The sequence below is a fragment of the Panthera onca genome, chromosome C1, assembly GCF_046562875.1.
Source record: "Panthera onca isolate mPanOnc1 chromosome C1, mPanOnc1 haplotype 2, whole genome shotgun sequence".
NCBI classification, from domain to species: Eukaryota; Metazoa; Chordata; class Mammalia; order Carnivora; family Felidae; genus Panthera; species Panthera onca.
Genome location: NC_138346.1, coordinates 210,494,303 through 210,519,465, shown reverse-complemented (window position 1 = coordinate 210,519,465; position 25,163 = coordinate 210,494,303). Strand labels below are relative to the sequence as shown.

The 25,163-nt window shown below is 50.7% G+C and overlaps 1 protein-coding gene and 1 long non-coding RNA gene across 7 annotated transcripts in view; both read left to right on the top strand.

Annotated features, from left to right (window-relative positions):
• Positions 1-25,163, top strand: part of TMEM51 (transmembrane protein 51) — a 54,241-nt gene that overhangs the window by 4,022 nt on the left and 25,056 nt on the right. For 2 of the 6 annotated variants that reach the window (XM_081796454.1, XM_081796453.1), the window contains exon 2: positions 2,740-2,785. The exons of the other annotated variants lie outside the window; for them this stretch is intronic. The gene's annotated coding sequence lies outside the window, so the exon portion shown is untranslated. The remainder of the gene's footprint in view (positions 1-2,739; positions 2,786-25,163) is intronic. 6 annotated transcript variants of the gene reach the window in all.
• LOC144617296 (uncharacterized) lies at positions 14,817-19,033 on the top strand. Its single transcript, XR_013557708.1, has 2 exons — positions 14,817-14,893; positions 18,750-19,033. It is a non-coding gene; the product is annotated as an uncharacterized LOC144617296 (long non-coding RNA).

Genomic DNA, 25,163 nt, shown 5'->3' with positions numbered 1-25,163 from the left:
CTGGCTCTTAGAATATCGGAGCCAGAGAGGACTTCAGCCGTCAGAAAGTCTAGTCTGTTTCTTTTACAAGTGGGGAAACTGAGACCCAGGGAAGGGAAGGTGCTTGCTTGAGTTCAGAGCTAGGACTATGACCCAAGTTTCCTGATTTTGGCCCGAATGATTTCCAGGATGGTTCTTGAAAAACAAACAAAAACAAGAAAATCAAGTCAGAGGAGCCCGTCTTCAGAAGCCGCTTTCTCTCTCTGCTCCACCCTGGCAGGTGTTCTTGGAGGCCACCACCGTGACCTGTCTAGGACGAGCAAATGCTGAGGGCCCTGGAAGACGGGGGAGGAGGATGCATAACAAGGAGTAGATACCTTGACAATTTCAAGTAGATACCTTGACAATTTCAAACCCCCCCACCCCATGGTAACGCAAGGGGGTAAGCCAGTGATGAAGCTTTTTGCTGCCCCTGTAAAAGTTCCCTACAAGGTACCGCAGGATGGACAGGCTTTTAAAGTTGTTTTCTCCCCCGGAGTGCAAGGGAAGTACATGCCCCTGGTAGAAAACCTGGACGGAAAACCTCGCCATATGCTGGCAACCACTGTTGATATTTTGGTGTTCATGCAGATTGTTTGCTTGCCTGCTTGCGCTGCTGTTTAATATCCTGGCTTTTCAGTTCATCATCATGACAGGTATTTTCCCCAGTGAGAGTTTTTCCCCACCGGTTCTAACCCGCCAGTCTCCCATGCTTCTGCTAGCTGGTGGCCGGAAAGTACTCAGGAGGCCAGCCTTTTGTGGCTCTGTCAGAACACTCCAGCAACCAAAATCTTGTAACGCTATGCAACTTCTCCACCACCGTGGGATTTCAGGGGGCCATGTCTCTGCACCGCCATGGTGTTTGGGAAAGGGCTCTGTTTATAAAATCGAAAGCAAAAATCTCTTCTTAGGGAGCCTCTTAGAAATGGAGGAGGTTAGCCATCCGGGCGGGATGGGTGTGATCCAAAGATTATAGGGAGGAAGGTGAAAGCTTTGTTTCCTCTGTTTCCTGTGATTTTTTTTTTTTTTTCCTGTGTTCGGTTTTAACCCAGCCAGGTACTCTCACCCGCTCTTACCACCCCTTGCCCTGAATCTTCCCGGGATTAGGCCCTGGGGTGGCAAGTGCGGGTCCCTGGGAAAATCAAGACTGTATTTGGTTTGCCTGCCTCTTGGACAGCAAGTATTTCAATGGCAAACATGAGCAGAGAATTTGGTACCCACTCAGGTGACCCAGGTTGGCCACTTCACCTTTGGGACTGGTTCTCCCGGCAGCTCTCGGACTCTTAACAGGATCACAGCTTTGTTAATGCCCTATAAATTGCCAATACTAGAAATGATCCGGGAGATCCCTTAGGCTAATGCCTACAGACTGCGGGCGGCAACTAAGTGGGGTTTAAAATCAGTTACGTAGGGGTGCCTGGGTGGCTCGGTCGGTTGAGCTTCTGGCTTTGGCTCAGGTCATGATCTCAAGGTCCACAAGTGGGAGCCCCGCGTTGGGCTCTGTGCTGACAGCTCGGAGCCTGGAGCCTGCTTCGGATTCTGTGTCTCCTTCTCTGTCTGCCCCTCTCTCGCCCGTACTCTGTCTCTCTCTCTCTCTCTCTCAAAAGTCAACAAACATGAAAAACAAATTTTTTTAATAAAAAAAATAAAAAATAACTAAGATCAGTTACGTAGTTTTCCACTAGCTTTCTAAAAGTGAAATAGAAGAAAGCAGACCAGAAAAGAAAGTGCATCCCCTGTCCTGAGAAGTATTCTTTAGTAAGACTGTCACGTCAGGTGACAGTATGTGGACAAGCACCGAGTCACCAGATAAATATATTTCCAGCTGCGTGGTCAGAACCTTGGGCAGAGATGCTGCCGTCTATTGGGTTTCTTTTTTAATTGAGGTACAGATAACATACAACATTATACGAGTTGCGGGTATACGACACAGGGATTTGACCTTTGTGTGTGTCGCAAAATGATCAACACGGCCAAATTACCATCTGTCACCTGCCGAAGTTCGTACAGTGTTATTGACTATATTCCCCATGCTGTACGTTACACCCCCGGTGACTTATTTATTTTGTGACCTTATCGATTTTACGGGAAGTACAAACTTCCCCCACCTGACTGCTCTCTCCGCTGTAGCCACCACCGCTCTGGTCTGTGTATCCATGAGCCTGGGGTTTGTTTTGTTTTCTTTGTTTTGTTTTTTAGATTCCACACATTTGTGAAATCAGGTGGTATTTGTCTTTCTCTAACTTATTTCACTTTGCCTAATATTCTCGAGGTGGACACGTGTTGTTGCGAATGGCAAGGTTTCATTCTTTCTTAGGGCCGAGTAGTATTCATTTGTATGTATCAATGAATATATGTACATAAAATACATACATACATATAAATGAATATATGCATCGCATCTTCTCTATCTACCCACCCTCGGATGGACCCTTAGGTTGTTTCCATGTCTTGGCTGTTGCGAATAATACTGCAGCGAACATATGGGTGCATGTATGTTTTCAAATTAGTGCTGTTTTCTTTGTATACAATACCCGGCAGTGAAATTGCTGGATCGTAGGGTTGTTCTAGGTTTCATTTTTGAGGAACCTCCATACTGTCTTCCACAGCGGCCGCACCAACTTACGTTCCCACCGACGGTGCGCGAGGATTCCCTTTTTCCTCCACATCCTTGCCAGCGTTTATGACTTCTCATCTTTTTGATGACGGCCATTCTGACAGATGTGACGTGATATCTCGTGGCGGTTTTGACTCGCATTTCCTGATGGTGAGTGACGTTGAGCTTCTTTTCATGTGTCCGTTGGCCATCTGGATGTCTTCTTTGGAAAAGGGTCTTGGATCGGCTGCTCATTTGTTCATCAGATTCGTTGGGGGTTTCTTTTGTTATTGAGCTGTATGGGCTCTTTATATATTTTGGATATTCACCTCTATTCAGATAGAAGGTTTGCAAATGTCGTCTCCCATTCGGGAGGTTTTCTTTTCGTTTTGTGGATGGTTTTCCATGCCGTGCGAAAGCTTTCGGTTTGCCATATGCCAATTGTTTGTTTTTGCTTTTGTTTTCTCTGCCTTTGGAGTCAGATCCAAAAAGACATCGCTTAAACCAATGTCAGGGAGCTTACTGCTTCCGTTTTCTCCTAGGAGTTTTGTGGATTCAGGTCTTACATTCAAGTCTTTAATCCATTGTGAGTTAATTTGTGTATATGCTGTAACAGCCCACTGCTTTTTATACTGTGATCCCGGGGACCTTGGAATTCTTTGGACGGGTCCCAGAAACAGTCAGGGATAGAGCTGAGTGGTGGGAGGCAGGGCCAGCTGGAAGGAAGCCGCTTACTAATGTTCCAGATATCAGGGGTATGAAAGATTCCTTTAAAAAAGTTCTCTGCCTTTGAAAACAAAATGAAACAGCAAGCTGGAAACCACTGCTTACCTAGCCACCTCAATCCTTAGAATTGAGAATTCTCACGCAGATCTCTCTAAAAAAAAGTCATTTTGGAAGCGAGACTCATTCATCTGACTGATATTTATTGCGTTCTTTCTACAGGCCAGGGATTCTGGATTTGGGCAGAACATGGTCCATAAGGGAGACATGGTCCCTGCTCTCCTGGAGCTTACTCCTTATTGGGGAGGAATGAGGAGTCTGTAAAGTAGGACACAAATCAGTGAAATAACAAACCAATAATCATATACTCACAGAACTAAAATCTTTATCAGCCCCTCACTTCCTGTAGGACCAAGACCAGGCTAAGCCCCTTACCTTTCAAAGCTCTGAAGACTGTACTCTTTTATTTTTATTTATTTATTTATTTTTTTAATGTTTATTTATTTTTGAGACAGAGAGAGACAGAGCATGAACGGGGGAGGGTCAGAGAGAGAGGGAGACACAGAATCGGAAGCAGGCTCCAGGCTCCGAGCCATCAGCCCAGAGCCCGACGCGGGGCTCGAACTCACGGACGCGAGATCGTGACCTGAGCTGAAGTTGGACGCCCAACCAACTGAGCCACCCAGGCACCCCTGTACTCTTTTAAATACTGGACTCCTTAGAGTTCAGACTCAGTTTACCTTGCTAGACCTGTTGCCGCTTCCCCAACCCTCCCCCCATCAACAGATGGGCAGTAAGGAACTAGAACCACTTCCTATCTCCACCTTCCTCCTACACCCCCACCCATGAACTTCGATGGGTTTTCTCTTTCTATTCCTTCTGCTTTTCTGCCTAGATCATCCTTTGTCCAAGAACAAAAGTCCTCAAAAAACAAAAACAAAAAAAACCTCAAACTCTCTTTATTTGGGAATTATTTTATTTCATTTTATTTTAAAGTTAGGGGTTTTTTTAAATTTTTTTAATGTTTATTTTTGAGAGAGAGAGAGAGAGAGAGAGAAAGACAGAGCATGAGCAGGGGAGGGGCACAGAGAGAGGGAGACACAGAACCCACAGAGCCCAAAGCGGAGCTCGAACTCACAAACCACAAGATCATGACCTGAGCCAAAGTCTGACGCTGAACTAACTGAGCCACCCAGGCGCCCCTTATTTTGGAATAATTTTAGATTTGTAAAAAAACTCACAAAAATAGTATAGTTTTCCTATATCCTAGTTTCCCTACATTCCTATGTTCCTATTTCCTATATCCTCACTCAGCTTCCCCTGGTGTTAGTATCTTACATAACATGGTGTATATCACAAACCTAAGAAATTCACATTACTACTAGCAAAATGGGTTTATGGCAAGAAAGTTTCATACGTGCTGTGATACAGTTGTCAGCACAGCAGGTGAGAGCATGAAAATGAAGGAGGAGGAGGAGGAGGAAGGGGGGAGGAGAAGAGCCACGAGGAGAAGGAGGAGGGGGAGGAGGAAGGGGAGGGAGAGGAAGAGGAGGGGGAGAATGAGAAGAACAATGAGAAGGAGGAAGAGGGGGAGGAGAAGAGTGAGGAGGAGGAGAGGGAGGAGGAGGAGGAGGGGAGGAGGAAAAGGAGGGGGAGAGGGAGAAGGGCGATGAGGAGGAAGGGGAGGGGAGAGGAGGGGGAGGAGGAGAAGTGCCCTTGGCTCATAAGCACGTGGAAAAAAACAAAAAAAAACCAACAGTCAACCCCATTGTAGTAAAGAAAATACCACTTAAAACAATATCATCTTTCATATATGAAAGTTGAAATGTTTTGAACGCTTCAAAATTTTAGCTTAAAAAAGGAATGCTAATCTTTCACGAGCTCATGGTGGGCAGGAGGACTGTCTGAAATGTGTGTCAAAGCCTTAAAAAAACCCCAGCAGTTTCAATACTAGGATTTTATTCAGAGGAAACATGACTGTTTAAGGAGTTCGTTTCAATACTGATTTTCTTTTAAGTGTATTTACTTTCTAGAGAGACAGAGACAGAGGAGCGTGAGTGGGGGAGGGGCACAGAGCAAAGGAGAGAGAGAATCCCAAGCAGGCACCACGCTGTCCACACAGAGCCCGATGTGGGGCTTGAACCCATGAACCTCGAGATCATGACCTGGGCCGAAATCAAGAGACAGACACTTAACCTGCGGAGCTGCCCAGTCTCACCCTAATACTGTTATTTTTAAAAATAGCAATAAAATTAGAAACCAGCTATGTGTCTGGCAATAGGAGATTGGTTGGTTATGTAAATTATGAGTCCTCCATGTTCTGGAATATTCCTCAACCACTAAAAGTTATGGTTTAGATGAATACTGATGATGTGCAAAATTGTCCATTATTTACCAACATTTTAAAAGTTGGGGTGCCTGGGTGGCTCAGTCAGTTAAGCGTCTGACTTCGGCTCAGGTCATGATCTTGTGGTTTGTGAGTTCGAGCCCCGCGTCGGGCTCTGTGCTGACAGCTCGGAGCGTGGGGTCTGCTTCCGGTTCTGTGTCTCCCTTTCTCTCTGCCCCTCCCCTGTTCACACCCTGTCTCCCGATAATAAATAAATGTTAAAAAAAAAAAAGTTAGGTCACCAAGCCCTGTTGCAGCCAGATCTCATTTTTGTCGAAAGACAAAAAAGAAAAAGAAAAAGATATGTTTGCTTACAAAACACACAAAGTCTGAACACCACCGTAGGTACTGTCAGTCGTTATGGATGGTGGGGTCACTGGTGATGTTGACTTCCTTTCTGCTAATCTAGATTTATTAATGTTTGCTCACTAAAGAAGCATGGTTTTTCTAATAAGAGAAAAAACGTTTTCTTTTTAAAAAAACAATCTCCTAGGGTTGCAGTGGGTTCCCCGAGGGTTCCTACGAGGTGAGGTGTTGGTGAATTGCAGAGGGCTGGCGCGGACCGGCCCCTAGCCCAGGCGGGTCTTGGATGATTTCAACCTTGAGCGTCTGCTTCCTGCTTCCCAGACTTAAAAAGCTGCGACAGGTGCCTTGTGGACACCCGGCGGCTCTCTCATCTGCAGCGGGGAAAACGACCGGTTCCAGGCTGTGTTTCTGCCCCTGCCCCCCACCCCCCACATTCGCAGGTTGAAGCCCTACTCCCAGTGTGGCGGTATTAGGAGACGGGGCCCTGGGTGATACTTAGCTGTTAGTTGAGGTCTTGAGAGTAGGTCTATCGTGATGGGATTAGTGCCCTGAAGAGGAGAGGGGCGCCTGGGTGGCTCAGTCTGTTAAGCATCTGACGTCTGCTCAGGTCATGATCCCGCGGTTTGCGGGTTCGAGCCCCACGTGGGTTCCTTGCTGTCAGCGTAGAGCCCACTTCGGATCCTGTGTCCCCCTCTCTCTGCCCCTCCCCCACTTGCGCTCTCTGTCTCTCTCAAGAGAAATAAATAGATAGATAAAACTTTGAAAAAAAAAATCTAAGAAACAAATAGAATCAGAGTGTGACGCCTTTGGAGTCCGGCTTCTTTTACGGAGTGTCGTGCTTTGAGGTTCCTGCACGTTGAGTTACCCCATCCTACGGATGTGGCAAATGTTTGTCTGTTTATCCCCTCACCTGCTGAACAATATCTGGGTTGTTTCCAGTTTGGGGTGGTGATGACTAAGGCCGCTATAAACGTTCTCGCGCAGGTTTTACTGTGCAGGTACGTTTTTCATTTCTCTCGCGCAAATACCAAGGAGTGGGGGTTGCCCGCTGTGTCTGGTGAGTGGATCTTTAGATGAAGTGGCCAAACTTAAAAGTTTCATGCTGAGGACCCAGGGAGGGGAGGGTGGAAGGGAGTAGTAGACTCTGGCCGAGCTCCTACTGTGTGCCCCTCACAGAGGCAAGAGCTTCACACACGTGGCCTCGCATGGTCCCCAGCACAGCCGAGCGAAATACGGGCTCTGGCTGCCCCTTTACAGACGACCCTCAGAAAAGGTGATTACATGTTCTTCGATCTGATCAACAGAGATCTACTCTCTTTGTATTTGGAGGGGGTTTGTGGTAGGAGGCCGTTTAGCCTCCACTCTATGTCTCCCTCCACGTTCCAGCTTTGTTCTAGCATTTACACATCTTCATCACCCCCTGCCTGGTGCAGAGCTGATGGGGCTGAGTGCACAGCCCTTGAACTTCCATAAGAAGGTTCTTCCCAGTTCCTCCTGCTAGTACCCCGCTGGGTAGGGACCTAATGAAATATGAATAATCCCTCAATCTGGAACTATAATGACCTGTGTTGAAGGAGAAACAGGAAAAACAGTGTCACCCCTCCTTGAGTGATGTTTTGCCTTTCCCCCCTCCCACGTGGGTCTTCCTCTGCCAGGAAATAAGTTGACCTCTCCCCCATGGTGATCTGTCCCTGCCCCGTGTCACAGAAATGGCAGTCACAACAGGTTGTGTCTAGTTCTTAACTTAAAAGAACTTTTTACTGGCTCTTTTCAATTAGAAAATTAACTGATTAGAAAAAAAATTTTACACACAGTAAAAAAAAAAAAAAAAAAAAAAAAAAACCTCAAATGTCGTAAAAGGGATAGCCAAAGGAAAAATGTAAACCTCCCGCTCATCTCAGACCCCCAGTGCCTTTCCTCAGAGATAGCCACGGCTCGCGGGTTTCTTGTATATGCTTCCAGAAATTCTCTGTGGGTATAAGATGCTTTTAAGTGTTGCTTTTAGATATTCACGTGTTAAGAGTTGTCAGGATCGTTCTGACATTGTTGGGACCTTTTAAACATGTAATCACTCATATCAAGGTCCTCAGATTGCCTTTGAGGACCCACCAGCCATCTGAAATCTTATGGCAAACCGTCTGCCTCTGCATTTTTCTCTGGGGCGTCAGTAGCTTTCATGAGGGTCTGTACACACACACATACACACACACACGAAGAAACATGGCTTACCCAAAAAAGCATGCTGAGCGGGTACGAGAGAAGCAAGCTTTTACTGATAGAAAGTAGTTAAATGTGTAATTAGCTGGGGGGCGGATACAAGCTCCAAATTTCTGGATCACTGGTGCCTCGTTGTGTGGATGGAAGCTGATGGAACCTCCGATTGGACAGTTTCGTCCCGGGCTAAGGGGGAACTGTGCCTGGCTGAGCCAGAGCCGTGAAGTTCACGGAGTTCTTCAGCCCTGTGTGTTTCTACTGACTCATTGCCTGTGGGGAAGTGTGCTGGCAGCTTTAGAACAACACGCGTATGCTCTTGCCCTGGATGGAGTTATCCATTTACTGGGAACTTCTCACAGGAGGACACACATTTGCTTCCTACGAGAGGATTTCAGGCTGAGAAACATTCAAAAAGATTTTAGGGAAATTCCTGGCAGCCAGAGCCACGTCTGGTTGATGATGAGTGTCAGGAACGTTTTGGGGAAATGTCCTTCGTGGGGTCAGTACTCTTGATGGAGTTGTGGGGTGGCCCGAAGGAGGCAGATGCTGGGTCGGCTGCAGGGAGGGAGGGTCTGACCTTACAAGGCGTTTCCAACATTAGTATAAAGTTGTCACAGGCACCAGCCTAAGCGTTTTGCGTGTAGTGACTCGTCACTCGCAAATCACCCTCGCAAGAGTTCAGTGGCCTGGGGAAACTGAGGCAGGAGTAGGCTAGCTACTGTGCAAACAGCCTCACATCTCAAAGGCTCAAGACAGTCGGGTCACAATGGAGCCTGCTGGGTGGGGAGGGTGGGGACTTCGGGGACATAGTCATTCAGAGACCCAGGCTCCTTCCGTCTTCAGTGTGCTTGGATTCCAGGGGCTTGGTGAGGTAATAACACCACCCACTAGCTGTGGAGACGGGTGTTCAACCCAGGGAGTCTGGCTCCAGAGTCTGTGTTCTTAACTACCACACTCTAGTGAGAAACGAGAGCACTGCTGTTTAGCTCGATGCACCTGCTGTGTCAACTCAGAACTGGCAGGTAGGGAGACACGCTGGTGTTCTGGAGAACATTGGCACCTCGGTGCAAGGGATCAAGCTTTTCTTTCTAAGGAGTGAGATGGGTAAACCTCACAGACGTTTTTACCTCGTCTTCTGCACATAAAGATGAAAGCATTTGCCCCCCCCAAATGTCTGCACCCCAAATAAACACGTATCGGCTACGTTGCTGCCTGGGACGCGGGTCTTTCCGCCGCAGACATCATCCCTGCAGAGCCGAGTGCCCCAAATTGCTGCTTGTTGTAGGGAGGAGGTTTCGCTAAATTTCAGCGCCCTAGTTCACATGTGTTTCCCCAGTTGAAGTGCCTTCTTGTGGAAACAACCCAAACGTCCCACATGAAGGCCTGGACGAGACCGTGTGGTACATCCACGCACGGGAATGCCACGTGGCTGTGAAACATGGCGGTGATGGGGACCCTGAGCATCATGGAAAGACAACGCTAATCTAATACTGTAAAAAAGCAGAGTATAAAGGCGGTGAATTTCTTAGCTTTAAAAAAGACACAAAGGGGGTAAAAATCTGGATGGTGACCATTTCTAAATTTCCTATAGAGAAACATGTATTAGTTTGTATTAAAATTACAGATTTACGTGCAAGCACTGGCCCTCAGGACCTCAGTGACTTGGGCACCGGCCGAATTTCTCCTAATGAGGAGGACGGTTTTAGGATTTTGTGAGGATTGAATGATCTCTGTGGAAAAAGTACTAAACACACAGTAAATGCGCAATACGTTTCTAGATTCTGCTATTGTCGTTATCACTTTAAAAAAATCTTTCCATTCTAGGGGCGCCTCGGTGGCTCAGTCCGTTCAGGGTCCCACTCTTGGTTTCGGCTCAGGTCACGATCTCACGGTTTGTGAGTTTGAACCCCTCGCTGGGCTCTGCGCTGACAGGGAGGAGCCTGCTTGGGATTTCTCTCTCTCCCTCTCTCTGCCCCTCCCCTGCTCGCACTCTCTCTCTCTCTCAAAATAAATAAATAAACTTAAAACATTTTTGAAATCTTTCCATTCTGATAAACCCACTCCAAATCCAAAGGAACCATTTCCAGTAGCCTGGGGCCGGCCGGGGGAGGGGGGCTTTGTTGCAACAGGCCTGGGGGTGCGGACCTGGGAGCGGGCCAGTCTACACCCCCTTCCCTCCCGCCGGCCTCTGCTGCAGGGCAGGGTAAAGCCGGGTGCCTGAGATCCTGCTTCTAAGTGGAGACCAGGGGCCGCACTGGCTGACGTCTGGTTTCTGTCTCCTGCACAGAGAGATAAGTCAGTGGCTACAAGCATGGGTTCTGGGTCAGACTCCCTGGATTCCACATCGATTAAATGGGGAGACTAGTGACGCCACCTTTGGAGGGTTGGGGTGAGGGTGATATGGCGATTAGCACAATGTCTCAATAAATGCCAACGTTCGCGGGCATAAGGGGAGGCCTCGGAAATTCACACGACGTAAAATTACATGAGTAACATGATACCATGTACATTTCCAGAACCTTTTCATCATCCCGGGCAGAAACGGAGGAGGAAGGCTTTTTAAGTGCCTACACGCGTGAGTGGTTCTTCAACCTTAGCACGTGTCAGAAGCTCCCCAGAATTTTCTGATGCAGTAGGTCTGGAGGGCTGGGGCCCAAGAACTTGCATTTCTAACAGGCTCCCAGGGGCGCTGATGCCGGAGGTCCAGGACCACACTTGGAGAACCACTGCCGAGGTGGAAAGGTCCGCGGGCAAGTGTGGGTGATGACCTCGTTCGGGCTGAACCTAGAACACTGGGCCACTGCGACCTGTGGAATTGGGGATTTATGATAAGAATTAGATCTTACACGGCCATGGCTGGGGAGGGGGGGTGTCAGAAGTGAAAGTGACACAGGAGCTGAGGGCCCCGGATGTCCAGCCACCAAGGTGAGACCACAGGGACACTTGTGGAGAAGGCTGTGGGCGGCTGTTGCCAGTGGGTGCCCAGCAGGTGTCCAGTGACAGGCCTGGGGACACTGTCGGTCAGTGGGACCCGCAGTCAGAGGGAAGAGCTGGGCACGGATCAGACAGCAGCTCAAACCGGCTGGGCTGCGTGGCGCCCGCCCATCGCTGCGTCTTCCTCGCCAGCGCAGTTTCCTCCCAGATTTCCTACAAATTCCTCTCTTGGCCACTTCTAACCTTGAGCCAAGAGGGAGGGGGATTCCGGGGACAGCACTTTCAGCTTAACCGAGTTGACACAGTCTAAGCTGCCGTAACAGATCAATCAGCCTTTGCCACGGGGCTGCCTCCCTGAACCCACGGGTGGGGGGGGCGGTTTGTCGGGGGCTTGGCTGTGGGCTCCCCAGCTCTCCCTGCAGGACCTCTGGCTGCTACAGTTGTGGCCCACCCCAGTGATGCTCTGCTCAGATCATCAATCAGCAGGATCAGAACTCCCCATGGGGCGCCTGGGTGGCTCAGTCGGTTAAGCGTCCAACTTCGGCTCAGGTCGTGATCTCACCATTCGTGGGTTCAAGCCCCACGGCGGGCTCCGTGCTGACAGCTCAGAGCCTGGAGCCCGCTTCGGATGCTGTGTCTCCCCCTCTCTCTGCCCCTCCCCCACTCACACCCTGTTCCTCTCTGTCTCCCTCTCACTCTGTCAAAAAAAAAAAAAAAAAAATTAAAAAAAAATTTTTAAAAAGATATACTACCCAACTATGATAATCAAAACAGTACGGTACTGGCACAAAAATAAACACAAAGAGCAATAGAACAGAATAGAGAGCCCAGAAATAAATGCACACACTTTTATGTTCCATCTATGTCAAAGGTGGCAAATGGTGTTGGGAAAACGGGACTGCACAAAACTTGAGGCGCCTGGGTGGCTCAGCTGGTTGAGCATCTGACTTCGGCTCGGGTCGTGATCTCACAGGTCGTGAGTTCAAGCCCCGCATCGGGCTCCGTGCTGACAGCACGGAGCCTGCTTGGGGTTCTGTCTCTTTCCTTCTCTCTCTGTCCCTCCTGCACTCCCTCTCTTAAAATAAGTAAATAAACTTGAGAAAAATAAAAAGCTTCTGCATAACAAAGAAAACCATCAACAAAGCAAAAAGACAACCTACTGAATGGGGGAAGACATTTGCAAATGACATATCTGAGTAAGGGTTCGTATCCAAAATATATAAAGAACTTACACAACTCAACACCAAAAAACCAAGGAATCCAATTTAAAAATGGGCAGAGGACACGACTAGACATTTTTCCAAAGAAGACATACAGATGGCCAACAGACCAGGAAAATACGCTCACCACCACTCATCATCAGGGAAATGCAAATCAAAACAATAATGAGATATCACCTCACACCTGTCAGAATGGCTAAAATCAAAAACGCAATACATAACAAGTGTTGGTGAGGATGTGGGGGAAAAAGGAGCCTTCATGCCCTGTTGCTGGGAATGCAAACTGGTGCAGCCACTGTGGAAAACAGTATGGAGGCTCCTCAAAAAATTAAAGATCGAATTACCACGTGATCTGGTAATTCTGCTACTGGGTATTTACCCAAAGAAAATGACAACACTTATTCAAAAGGGTATGTGCACCCCTATGTTTATTGTGGCATTATTTACCAAAGTCAAGATAGGGAAGCAAGTAAGTGGGTAAAGAAGGTGTGGGGTATATATAGAATGGAACATGACTCAGCCGTGAAAAGAATGAAATATCGCCATTTGCAGCAACATGGATGGATCTAGAGAGTATACAATAGACAAAGTCAGATGCCACATGATGTCAGTCATGTGTGCAACTTAAGAAACAAAACGAATAAAGAAAAAAAGAGACAAGCCAAGAAACAGACTTTTAACTACAGAGAACAAACCGATGGTTCCCAGAGGGGAGGTTGGGCAGGGGCGCGATGGGGGAAATAGGTGAAGGGAATTAATTAAGAGCACGCTTGTTCATGATGAGCACTGAGTAATGTGCAGACTTGTTGAATCACTATGTTGTACACCTGAAATGAATTTAACACCGTATGTTAATTATACTTGTTTTGTTGTTTTTTAAATTTTCTTCAAAAAGCAGTTGCTTATTTCTTCATTGGGCAAATTTCGCAAATTCCATCTTTTTTTAAAGTTTATTTATTTATTTATTTTGAGAGAGAGAGAGAGACAGTGCAAGCAGGAGAGGGGCAGAGAGAGAGGGAGAGAGAATCCCAAGCAGGCTCCGCACTGTCAGCACAGAGCCCGATGTGGGGCTTGAACTCAAGAACCACGAGATCATGACCTGAGCCGAAACCGAGAGTCAGACGCTTAACCGCCTGAGCCACCCAGGCGTCCCTAAAATTCCATCTTTACACCAAAATGGTTCCATCAAGATCATTCCAACCTCCAGGCCTGTTTCATCTCCAAACTCTTTCTTAAATCTGGAATCTCTGAAGCTTTCTTGGAGCATTTCCATAACCGTCTTTCCTTTTCGTGTCTGTCGTTCTGACATTCGGTGACTTTTTGGGGTCCGCGCCACAGAATGAACTACTTTTCCGAGAAAGCAAGCTGGAAGATTTTGCAATGTCTGCTCCTCCTCCGCGGATCAAAGCAATGCCTCGTGGGCCAGGCTGCTTGATAAAAGGACCCTTGGCTTTGAAATAGGCTTTTAAAGAAGCCGTTATTCCCAAAGCAAGCATGAGCACCCAAATGGAAAACAGAGGGTTTTGCGTTTCAGCTGCTACGAGGGTAGAAAAGGAGGGATGGTCAGGTCCCAGTGAGGGGCTCTCTTCCTGACCTGCAGACAGATGCTTTCTTGCTGTGTCTTCACGTGGCCTTTTCTTGGTACATGTGTGTGGAGAGAGAGAGAGAGAGAGAGAGAGAGCGAGAGCAGGCTATCTAGAGTCTCTTCTTACGAGGGCACGAATCCCATGAGACCGAGGCCTCACTCTCATGACCTCATCTAACCCGATCTCCTCCCCAAAGCCCCATCTCCAAATACCATCACATTGGAGGTTAGGGCTTCAACACATGGATTTAAATTCAGTCCTTAAGGGTGCCCTAGTGTCTTCTTAGTTGCTCAGGCTAAAATCATTGGCCCCCTCACCCCAACTCTCTCTCCCCAATCAAATCAATAATAAGCTCATCTCCATTTGTTAGCTTTGCCCTGGGCTAGGGCAGTACCTTCCTAACTGGCTCCCTGCTGCCCCTCTGCCTTGCCCACCTTCTGAGGTTATTTCTGCCTCCGGGCCTTTGCACTCCCCGCTGTCCCCACCTGAGACTCCTCCCACCTTCCCATTCTGCTGTGCTACTGCCTTGTTGGTCGCAGCTGAACTGTTACCTTCTCTGAGAGGCCTTCCTCCATCACCTTATCTAAAGAACCACCTTCACCTTGATGCTGATGTTTTCTTCTTTCTTTTCTGAACAACTCATCCCATCCCTTACGTTGTTTCTCTCTCAGTAGAAGACGGGCTTCCTGGAAACGGGCCTTTGTCTTGCTCATTCCTGTGTCTGGCACCCAGTGTTGCCCAGGGAACATTTGTTGAATGAATGAAGTCAGCAGAGAGTCTTTGAGATTTTGTGATGTGTACCGTTCCGGGGCTCAGTGTGAGAAGAGTCCTAGAGAAATGTAAAAATGCCCAGAGGCCGTGATAAGACCAACTCAGGTTTGAAGCCCTGCCTGCTTAACTTCAAATGCAGGTACAGAAAGTAGCATGAAAGTTACACCCTCAAGACCCCCCTGAGTGGCCAGGATCGGGAGGCTCATACACGTGACCTGCGTGGACGAGGCTCGAGAAGAAGAGAGCTACTTCTCGCTGGCCATGCGAGGAAGCTTCCCAGAGAAAGGGCGTGAGAGCTGGGTGTGGAAGGAGGTTAGGCCTTCACGGTCAGCGGGGGGAGGGGAGAAAGCCAAGGCAGGGAGACCAGACAGCATGCAGAGGGCAGAGCGCAGGGCCATGTGACCGGAGGGGGGACATCAGGACTGTTTCCCTCCCTTGGACACGTCCCTGACATTGCCCTGATCTTTCTCCTGGGAGAAAGCACGTTTTTATTCACCCTATATTGTTGTTCATTGTTGTGTTCATTGATTGTCCGTCCCTGGTGCCAGGGCCCCCCCCCCCCCCGCCCCAAGCAGGTGCCCAGGGAACACTGACATAGGAAGGAATGTTGAATGGGGTGGTCCAGACGCTCCTGTAAGAGCTGGACTTTGTCCTGTGGGCGGTGAGGGACTCCTCTGAAGCCACACAGGGGCTGGAGGGATGTCCCGGCTGGACGTGGGGACTGAGAAAGCCTTGGAGAAGTGGGTGATCGTAATTATCACAATGAACCATGCCTGGGAAGTAGAGGAGAGCCGGCTGGGGGCCAAAGAAAGGCTTTGGGAAGGGAGAAGGAACGAGGCTGGGACCCACTGCACGGGGCAGTGGACAGGAGTTGCAAATGCACGTGTCTGAAAGGGGGCAGCGGGGCTGTTGAGGAGAGAGTCTAGCCAGGTATGCGGCAGCAGGGAGTGGCGGGGATCGTGGCAAAGTAGAAGGCAGGCCCCTTCTGCAGGACGCAGCTCTGACTCAGCACCAGCTGCTTGCTACCTGTGAGGATTGGGGCCAGGGTTTCCAGATTTTCAAGTTCTGTGTAGGAGATCACCCATGGCTGTCAGTACTGGTCACCATTCCGTGTTCCGTAAATAACCTTTCACAGGCCGAGTAAGATACATCCACGGGCCAGATCCAGCCCTCAGGCTGCCAGGTGGGGACCTGGAGGTGTGCGTGTTTGGGGCGGTGTGGGGGGGGGAGGGGTGGAGTAAAGAGGGGAGAGAATGCCCGCGGTCACTGAGATTTCCAGACCAGGTCGCCGGGACAATAGTGAGCTCTTGCATCGTGATCAGGAAGGACGAAGGAGAGGGGTGGGCAGAGTGGAAGACGCTGAAGTGACGCGGGTGGTCTTATGACAAAAGGAGACACAGCCTGACAAAAACAGCTCATCCTGGGGAAAGGCAGTGCGTTTGAGACTGGAGGGAGGGCCTGTTTGTGGCCACCTGGTAACCAGTATGGACGTGGTCTCTCTGGGACCCTCTGTGCTTCTGCAAGGATTTTATACTGGTTTGGGACTTTTGTTTTCATGTGTGTTTTATGTTTCCGTCTTTGTTTTTTCTTTTAAGATTGCCTGATTTGGCCCCTGGCTGGAGGCAAATGTGAGAACGTTGGTGTTAGAGCCTTAGAGACAGGGTTCAAGTCCTGGCCCAGCCACCTGCTGTTGGGGACCTGGGGCAGAGTCCCTCCAGGCCCCACTTTCCTGGGTCTCTGTCATCTCCTGGGTCTCTGGTGGATGTCTCCTTCCTGTCACTTGGGGATGACGGGTTGGGCGGGGGCATCCGTAGGCCCCCTCCCCGGTGCTCATCCTCCACTCGTGACGGATGAGATTGCTGTCTTCTGGCTCTCCTCCCTCCAGAGTGGCCCCCGCCTTCTCTTCTGAAATGAGGGACACAGACGGGGCAAACCCGGGGTCCTTCCCGGTTCCACTTATCCCGCCTGGGCCTCGTGATCCCCACCGCGGAGGTCTCCTTGAAATCTGAATGCGCTTTGGCCGGAGGTGGAAAACAGAGGCAGAGTCTCCCTCAGCCACCTAAACGCCACAGCACGCCCTAAACAGCCCAGAAGAATCTCCTTTCCCCATGGACGGGCTTCCAGCCATGTGGGGAGGGGTCCTAAGAAACAGTTACCAGCCACCTCCCTGGTCACATCTGTTAAGTACTTACTAGGGGCCAGGCATCGGGTTCCCTGGTGTATCCGGCTTGCCTGTTTTACTTAAGCCCCACAACATCACACTAAGGTGGGTTCTATCATGATGTCCACTTTACAGAGGACGAAACTGAGGCTCAGTGCAGTGAAGTTGCTTGCTCCCCACCCCCCACTCAGGTTGCAGCCCCGGGCCTCCCTGGCTGGCGGGAGACCCGTTACTCAGCCGCACAGAGCTCAGCAAATGGGTACCTCAGGGACATCTTGGAGGAGCTGCGTTACAGCTGAGACAGAAAGAAGGCGAACGCGGCCGGAGGCAAAGAGGCTGTCCAGCCAGACGCGTGAGAGAGCTGTGTCCCCTGTCCCTGGGTCGTATGGGTTGGGGAACGTTTCTTGGTCGTCAGGAAGTGCATTCCCAGCCCCACAGCGGAGGCAAGGTGAAGTCCTGGTGCAACGTCGGCAACAACCGTGTGACAGATGCCCGGCCTGGCATTACACGGTCTGCCCACTCGAGCTCGTGCCCTCCTTCTGCCAGTTGCGTTAGAGAAGCCCTACATTTTATGATACCCTTTTTACAGCTCACCTGAAATAGCTAGTTCAAGTTCATCCAGCCAGGAAGGGGTGTTAGCTGGGCGTTGAACCCGGGGCCTCCTAAGTCCAGAGCCACAAGAGGCCCCTCTGGCTGGCACTCCCGGGCAGAGGCAGGAGCCAGTCTTGGCGGGGGAATAAATCCGCCCCTAGTCCTCCCTGGCCTCCTTCCATTCGGTGGCTCTTCCAGAAAGCTTCAACTGCCCTTCCTTCCACCCCACTGGTCTCTGCACCCTCGTGCCCGGCTGACTTCCCAGGCTCTGCCTGGCTCCACGCTCGGGATGAGGGTTTCAAGGCTTTGGCGAGCATCGGGACCACTTAGCCAGCGTGCTAAAAGCAGATCCTGGGCCCCACCCCAGATTCTGATTCTGTGAAGCCTGTAAACGGAGCCCCAGAACCTGCTCGCTTAGCGGACGTCACCCTACCTCTGCAAGGTTGGGGGCGCAGGGGACTTCAGGGAACGGCGGGCCTCATGTTCCCGTTCCCTCTGCTTCTTGACCCCCTTCTGCCGCGCAGCCAACCTCTGCCGCTCCCTGTTGTACATCTGGGACTGTTTCGTCCTTCCTGCGGTACCATGAGGTAGCCCTGCTAAGCATCCCCATTTTACACACGAGGGGAGCGAGGCTCCCCTGGATCTAATCATCACTGACTCTAACCACCTTGCTTTACTGCCTGGGCTAAATGGGCATGGGGGGAGGGGGGTGGTCCCTGAGGTCCCCTGGTCGGGTTTAGAGGAAGGGCCGTGAATGATGGGTCTTGATCAACGCCTTCAATCCGTAGACCATAGGGAGAGAAGCCACGAGACTCGGTTAAAGCCTCGGTACCCAGAATATTCCTGGTGCCATCTCCCTGGGCTTTTGAGCCCTGGTGTGAACGGCTGACATCATCAGTCAGAGCACACCGTCCAGAGTCGGTTCAGCTTTCAAAGCCAAATGTGAATCAAAATGAGGAACGATCCCTGGTTTGGAAAACGGATTCCTCTGTGATCCGGAGCAGGTCCCGTCACCTCCGGGGGCCTCCCGCCTGGAGAGGGGGCTGAAGGGAGAGGACGGCAGGGAATCCTACCCGCGCTGGTCTGGCGTAGCACCTGGGGAGAGGGTTAAGATAAATTCTTCTACCTGTGCCCCCAGCAACCCCGCTCCTGGGGATCGATCGCGAGAAGGGCCCACGCAAAGACTCCTATGCAAATGTTCATGGGTGGCTTTCGGCATAACAGCCCAGGTGTCCTTCCGCAGGGGAACAGGTCAACTCTGATGCTGTTGCTCAGCAAGAGAAAGAACAAAACAGACCACACATACCGGCAGCTCTGAGGAGGCGCGCGAGGAGGCAGACGTAGATCACGTGCTGTATGAGTCCGTTGGGAGAAGCTTCTAGCACGGGCTCAGTGAACCCATCATGGCAGAAAGCAGATCAGCGGCCGCCTGGATGGGGACGGTGGGGGTTCACTGGCTGAAGGCACCACACAGGGCACTCTGGCCAGTGGTTACATGTATACACGTATACAGTTGTCGAAACTCAAGTTACGCACTAAGATCTATGCCTTTTACTATATATAAATTCTGCCTTAGGCAAACAAATAAACAAATGAGCAAGCAGCTGCCTCCGCCCCAGCCCCAACAACTCTGAGTCAGCAGGTCTTGGGAGGGGACCCAAGGGCATCTGCATTTCAATCAGTAGCACAGCGTTGCCCCCCAACCTGGGATGGGCACCCCCAGACTCTAACTGCAAAAGTCTCTTCTGGCCAAGACAGTTGAGTCTTTGAAGATGTCAAGCACTTACTGTTAGTCTGGGGTTTTTTTTTAGCATAAACCTAACTGGGGTCAAAGTCTGGCCCTGGGCCTGACTCCCCATGATCGGCAAGACCAGCTCTAAGCCACGGACAAAGCACCCTCAGTCACCGGGCTGATCCTGGCTGTCGGCCAGGCATCACAGGGTCTGCTATGCTAGGATCAGGGGGCAGGACTCCACGCGGGGCTGCAGACGTCTGCCAGATGCTGGGCATCGGGCAGAATTAGATAGGCCCTCTCTGGGCCACCCTCCAGATAATCACGCTTTGGGCTTGTGTTGGAGAACTGTTGTGTTATAGACACCATGCCGATTGGTTTGTGTCCATGTTGAACTATATAAGAGGATGCAGTCATTAGGAGCCTGGGCTCAGGGTCCGCCAGGGCTCAGGTCCCCACATCTCCGCAATTAGCTGTGTGTCTTTGTGCAAGTGGCTTAGCCTCTCTGAGCTCCTCGTCTGTGAAATGAAGGGGATGGCAATACCTCTTTCTTCACAGTGCCTTGAGCATGGGAAGCATGTAGTAAATGTTGGCTGTTATTATTATTATTATTATTATTACCTAATTTAACGCTTCTAATAACCCTATGGGTGAGGTGCTATTCTTATCCCTATTTTACAGAGCACAATCTGAGGCTCAGAGAAGCCGGGTCCGTGGCCCAAGGTCACACAGGCAGGAGCTGGAGCAGCTGGAATTAAACTTGGGGCTGCGTCACTCCCGAGGCCTCCCGCTGCGCCGTGCCCGCCATCAGCTTTGTGGGGGGCGGGGGGGGGGGGGCTCCAGGCTGCAGGTGCTTGGGAAGCTGTCCTCCAGGCCTTCGAGGAGGCCACAGGACAGACTCCGGGGCGGCAAAAAGCCTTTTTGGACCACGTCCAGTTGAATCTGAAGGTCTGCGATTAAACCCGCTCTCGGATTCTCTCACTTTAAACACTCAAAACCTTCATCCCAAGCTGTTTCCTGACCATCTTGTTTCTACCATCGGGAGAGATGCGGGGCCGACAGGTGCTGTCACGGCCAAACGAAGGGCAGGCTTCCCGCCACACCGAGCTGGCTCTGAGACCGGAGCTCAGCAAGACCGCGCTCAAGGCGGACGAGCCACCCTTCTGTGTGTTGAGTCTGTGTGATTGATTGATTGGCCGGTTGACTGCCTGCATTTTGGGGACCACAGCGTGGGTTTCTCAGGCTTCTCTTTCCCTTGGGTTGAAGACAAAAGTCAAACCGTGATATCCGGCTGCCTGCATGAGATTTGGAGCATGCTGGTTTCTCAGTGAAAAATGTGTGGGGCGTCTGGGGGGCTCAGTCAGTTAAGCGTCCGACTCTTGATTTCGGCTCAGGTCATGATCTCCCGGTTCGTGAGATCGAGCCCCGTGTCAGGCTCTGTGCTGACACTGTGGAATCTGCTCGGGATTCTCTCTCTCTCCCTCTCTCTCTGCCCCACTCCCGTTCGTGCTGTCTCTTTCTCTCTCTCAAAGTAAATAAATAAACTTAAAAAAAAATAGGTAAATGGACGAAAAAATGTGTGATCGCCATAGGCTTCAAGCAGAGTGGTAGCAAAGCCTGGCGTGTCCCTTCTGGGTTCAAATCCCTGCTCTCTTCTTGGCTATGCGACCTTGAATATATGCCCATCTGCCTCTCCAGGCCTCAGTTTCCTCATCTGTAAAATGGGCACAATCGTGCCCCCTCCCCACGGGGCCGTTGTGAGATCGAGCAGCGAAGGTGTCGGCACCGTGCCTGGTGTTCCCTAACGCGATTATCGGTACGCCAGGCCCATTCCGAGTTGAACCGTTTAAATTTTGGGGTCTCTCACTGACCGGCTGTGTGACCTTGGGCAAATCACTTCACCTCTCTGAGCTTCAGGCTCTTTTCTTCATTTGCAAAATTGAGACCCCACGTTCCTCACATAAAGGACTGACCTGAGGATTAAATTAAGACCGATGACTACCGCACACAGCCTAGCACAGCGCCTGGGACATGGCGGACGTGGTGCGGTGAGAAGGTTCCGGAAGTGGGAAGACGCGGTAGCTTGTGCCCATGATAAGGCCGTGGGGACACATGGCCATCACTCTCAGGGAGGTCGGGCAAGGTCATAAGTGCCCGGAGGGTCACGGAGCTGCCGTGGAGGGAGTACTTGGTACAGCCCTGAGTGAGTGACAAGGGGCGTGGCTGGTGCTCCTTGGAGAGAGCAGACAGGGAGGGTCATAAAAGGATGGATGTCCAAAGACGAACAGTGACTCGCCTGGTGGCCACAAGGGGTGAAGGTGCTCCCGCCGGACAGAGGGCATCGAAATATCAACCGTTCCTTCGCTTGAACATCCCTGTGTCTTCCCTGTCGGGTTTGTTTCTGGACTCGTGTCTGGGGGTAAAATGGTTTATAGCAACAGTCTTTGGGACCATCTGGAGAGACAGACCCGGCTTAAACAGATTCTGAACACAAAGATGTAATTTTCCCAGAAAGCACATGAAGGGATGATGATTTCCCAACAGCAGAATTCTTTATCTTGTAGAACTGTTCACTAGGAAATCCTTCTCAGTGTCGAGCCCCCGAGAGTACGTGTGTAAGATGCTTTGTGGTTAGAAATGAGGAGGTGGGATTGGGTGGTGGTGACAGGTGTCATCGTGGGGCCAGACCTTGTCCCCACCCGGCTCCAGGTGGGGAGCCTGCCACCGGCTGTGAGACCTTGTGTCATGTGCCTCTATTTCCTCATCTGCAAAATGGGGATTATCATAAATACTACCCATCTCACCTCGTAGGTTTCACGAAGAATAAACAAGATAATCCATGTGAAAAACAAAGTATTGCCACGCAGTAGGGGTGTAATACTTGTGACTCTTGCTCATCCCCAAAATATTTGCAGAATGCCTTCTGTGTGTCTGGTTCTGTCTTCCCTTCACCTGACCTCATTCAGCTTATTCTGGGCTGTGGGATACGGGGGAGAGAGACAGACAAAACACAGGGTAAACCAACAAGATGCTTACAGGCTGCACTCAGAGCTGTGTCCCAAACCAGCAGGGCGCCAAGATAGGGAATCACATGAGGCAACTTACTCGATCGAAGACGTTGGAATGCCTCGCCATGAGAGTGACGTGTGAGTAAAAAGTGAGAAGGAGCCAGTGGTGACGGGCAGTGTGGTCGGAGCGGGGGGGGGGAGGAGCAGACTGGAGCAGCTCTTTTCGAACTTGACGATGCCCTTGCAGAAAATGAGCCAGGAGGTCTGGGGTGGACCTGGGATTCCGCTTTTTCTAACCAGCTCCAGGGCTGCCCGGGAAGCTGGGGACCCCGCCGTGAGCCGCCAGAGCCTGGAAGAAGGCAGAGGGGAGCCGGGGTCCAGACGACAGCCTGCCCCGGGGGGCAGGTGGGGAGTTTGGATTTTATTCTCAGGGCAGTAGGGAGCCAGGCAGTGGAGTGACATACTCAAGGGCACGTTTGGAAGCTCATTGTGGCTGCCATGGGGGCAAGGGCAGCAGCAGGGGGACCACGCAGGAGGCAGATGTAGATATCCGGGTAATGGATACTTCCAGCGACGGAAGTAGGTGTCGGTGTATGTGGACGTGGGTGCATTCGACATCTTGGGGCAAAGAGAATTGAGAACACCTGCCAGAGTGTTGAATGGAGATATCCTTAATCGTCTTAATAAAACGTACTGCACACGCTGCTTTTAAAAACAAAAATCTTAAACCAATCATAAGAGCAGTGGTTCTTGGCAGGGGCATCTCCCCTCTCCCACCACCGGGGAACACATGGCCAAGTCTGGAGACATTTTTGTTGTCCCGGCTGGGATTGAGGTGCTACTGGTAGCTAGTGGGTGGAGACCAGAGATGCTGTTAAATATCCTGCCATGCGCAGCATGGCCCCCACGACGAAGAATTATCAGCCAGGCGCATCAGTGGCGCTGGGGTGGAGAACGCCTGGTGCAGAGGCTGTAGGAGGTCTGAAGGACATCGCCCCCTTTTGTCACCCCACCCACACCCCAAAGATAACCGCTGGGTTTGCTACGTAGCCGTCCAGGCGCTATTCTGTGCATATACGCAGATTCCCGTACATTTGAGGCAAGTGTTCAAAACATGGGGGAGGTTCTGGGGGAGGTTCTAGGGGGGGGGGGCGGGGCATCTGTTTTGCCGAATCTGTTCTGCTCTCACCGTAAGATGAAGGTCACGGCCCAGCCAGAGGGGCCAGGAGGTGGGCAAGTAGCCTAAAACCTATTTCCTCTAAAACTTGGGAAATTCTTTTCTCTAAAGAGCTTTCTAAAAACTGCATATAGGGGCTCCTGGGTGGCTCAGTCATTTAAGCGTCCAACTTCGGCTCAGGTCATGATCTCACGGTTCATGAGTTCAAGCCCCGCGTTGGGCTCTGTGCTGACAACTCAGAGCCTGGAACCTGCTTCGGATTCTGTGTCTCCCTCTCTCTCTGCCCCTCCCCCCCCCCCAAAAAAGTATAATAATAACAAACAAACAAACAAACAAAAACCCTGCATATCGTTATGATACAGGCCTTCTCTTACCAGGGACTAATTTAGGAAATCTGAGCATTTCAGTGCCAGAAGAAATTTGGGGATAATCTATAGTCTCACCCGACCTCCTATTTCCCACATGGGAAAACTGAGGCCTGAGACTTTCTTGTAAGTGGGACAATCCTTTTATAATAAATTGTCTCTTCTTAATTTATTGGGATTTTGATCTCAGATTTTTAATGCGATGCGTGGTAACAGTGTATGTTTCTGATTTTTTTTTCCCCTTGGTCACGTCCATATGAGAGGTTGGTTACAATGGCTGACGAGGGAGACATAATTTAGCCTTGTAGCTTCTAAATGCTGCATGTAGACTCTGGCCTGTGGGTGAGAATCCCTTCATCAATTCACAGCAGAATTAGAAGACGAAGGACAGTGTATTAAATTTTCCCCAAATAAAAATCGATGTCATCTAAGGGCATGCCCTGTGTTCCCAAGATTCTCTCCTACTGTTTTTACTGTCACACGAACCTTTCCACCATGACTAGACGGCAGTAGGAGAAGAGAAGATACTTTTTGTTTGGGTTTTGTTTTGCTTTGATGCCCTTCTGTGGCAGAAGGGAAAGGCGGTAACCCCAATGCCCGTGGAGCCCCACAGCCGTGCGGAGTCTCAGATTCAGAGTGCTGAGGCTGTGACCACCCGCCTGTCCCCATGCTCCCGTCCTTCAGGAGGCCCCACGGAGCCCCCAAAGTGGAAATAAGTGTTCCCTGCCCCTGGAAAACCCCAGGCAAGGACCCCACAGGCCAGGGAGGTCGGCTCTGGCAGCCACGAGGACCTCAGTGTCTGAAATACAGCTATGGTCTGCGGTAGCCAGCCCCTCCCTGCCCCAGCAGGCCAGCAGGGAGAGGAAGAACCCCTAGCGAGGCCAGGATGCCTCAGGTTGGCTCCTTGGGAAGGCTCCTCCACCTGTTTCCCAGACCCCTCGAGCTGGGCAGAAGGGCCTGAACACCAAGCTAAGGACTTCGGTCTTTGATCCTCTGGCAATGGGGAGCCACCGAGGGTTTCTGAGCGAGAGAGTGACAGGATGAAAAAGCCCGTTTCTGGAGGATCAAAATGGCAGCAGCATGCTGGATGGGTTGGACAGAAACGAAAGACCGCGCGGGTAGGAAGCCAGGTAGGGACAGTGAGGTGCCAGGCTCTACCCTGGAGTAGAAAAGAAACAGAAAGAAGGAAGAGATGGACCCTGGGGATGACAGGGGCCGATGGGAAGGACGAGAGAGAGCCAGCAGTCACAGCTGAGCTGGCTTTTGAGCCCAGATGAGGACGGTGACTCTGCCAAGGTGGGAAGCTGGGTATCGGGTTACTTACCCTCTCCCACCCTCAGCTGTCTGTGGAACGGGGTGAGACACAGGGGTGTCG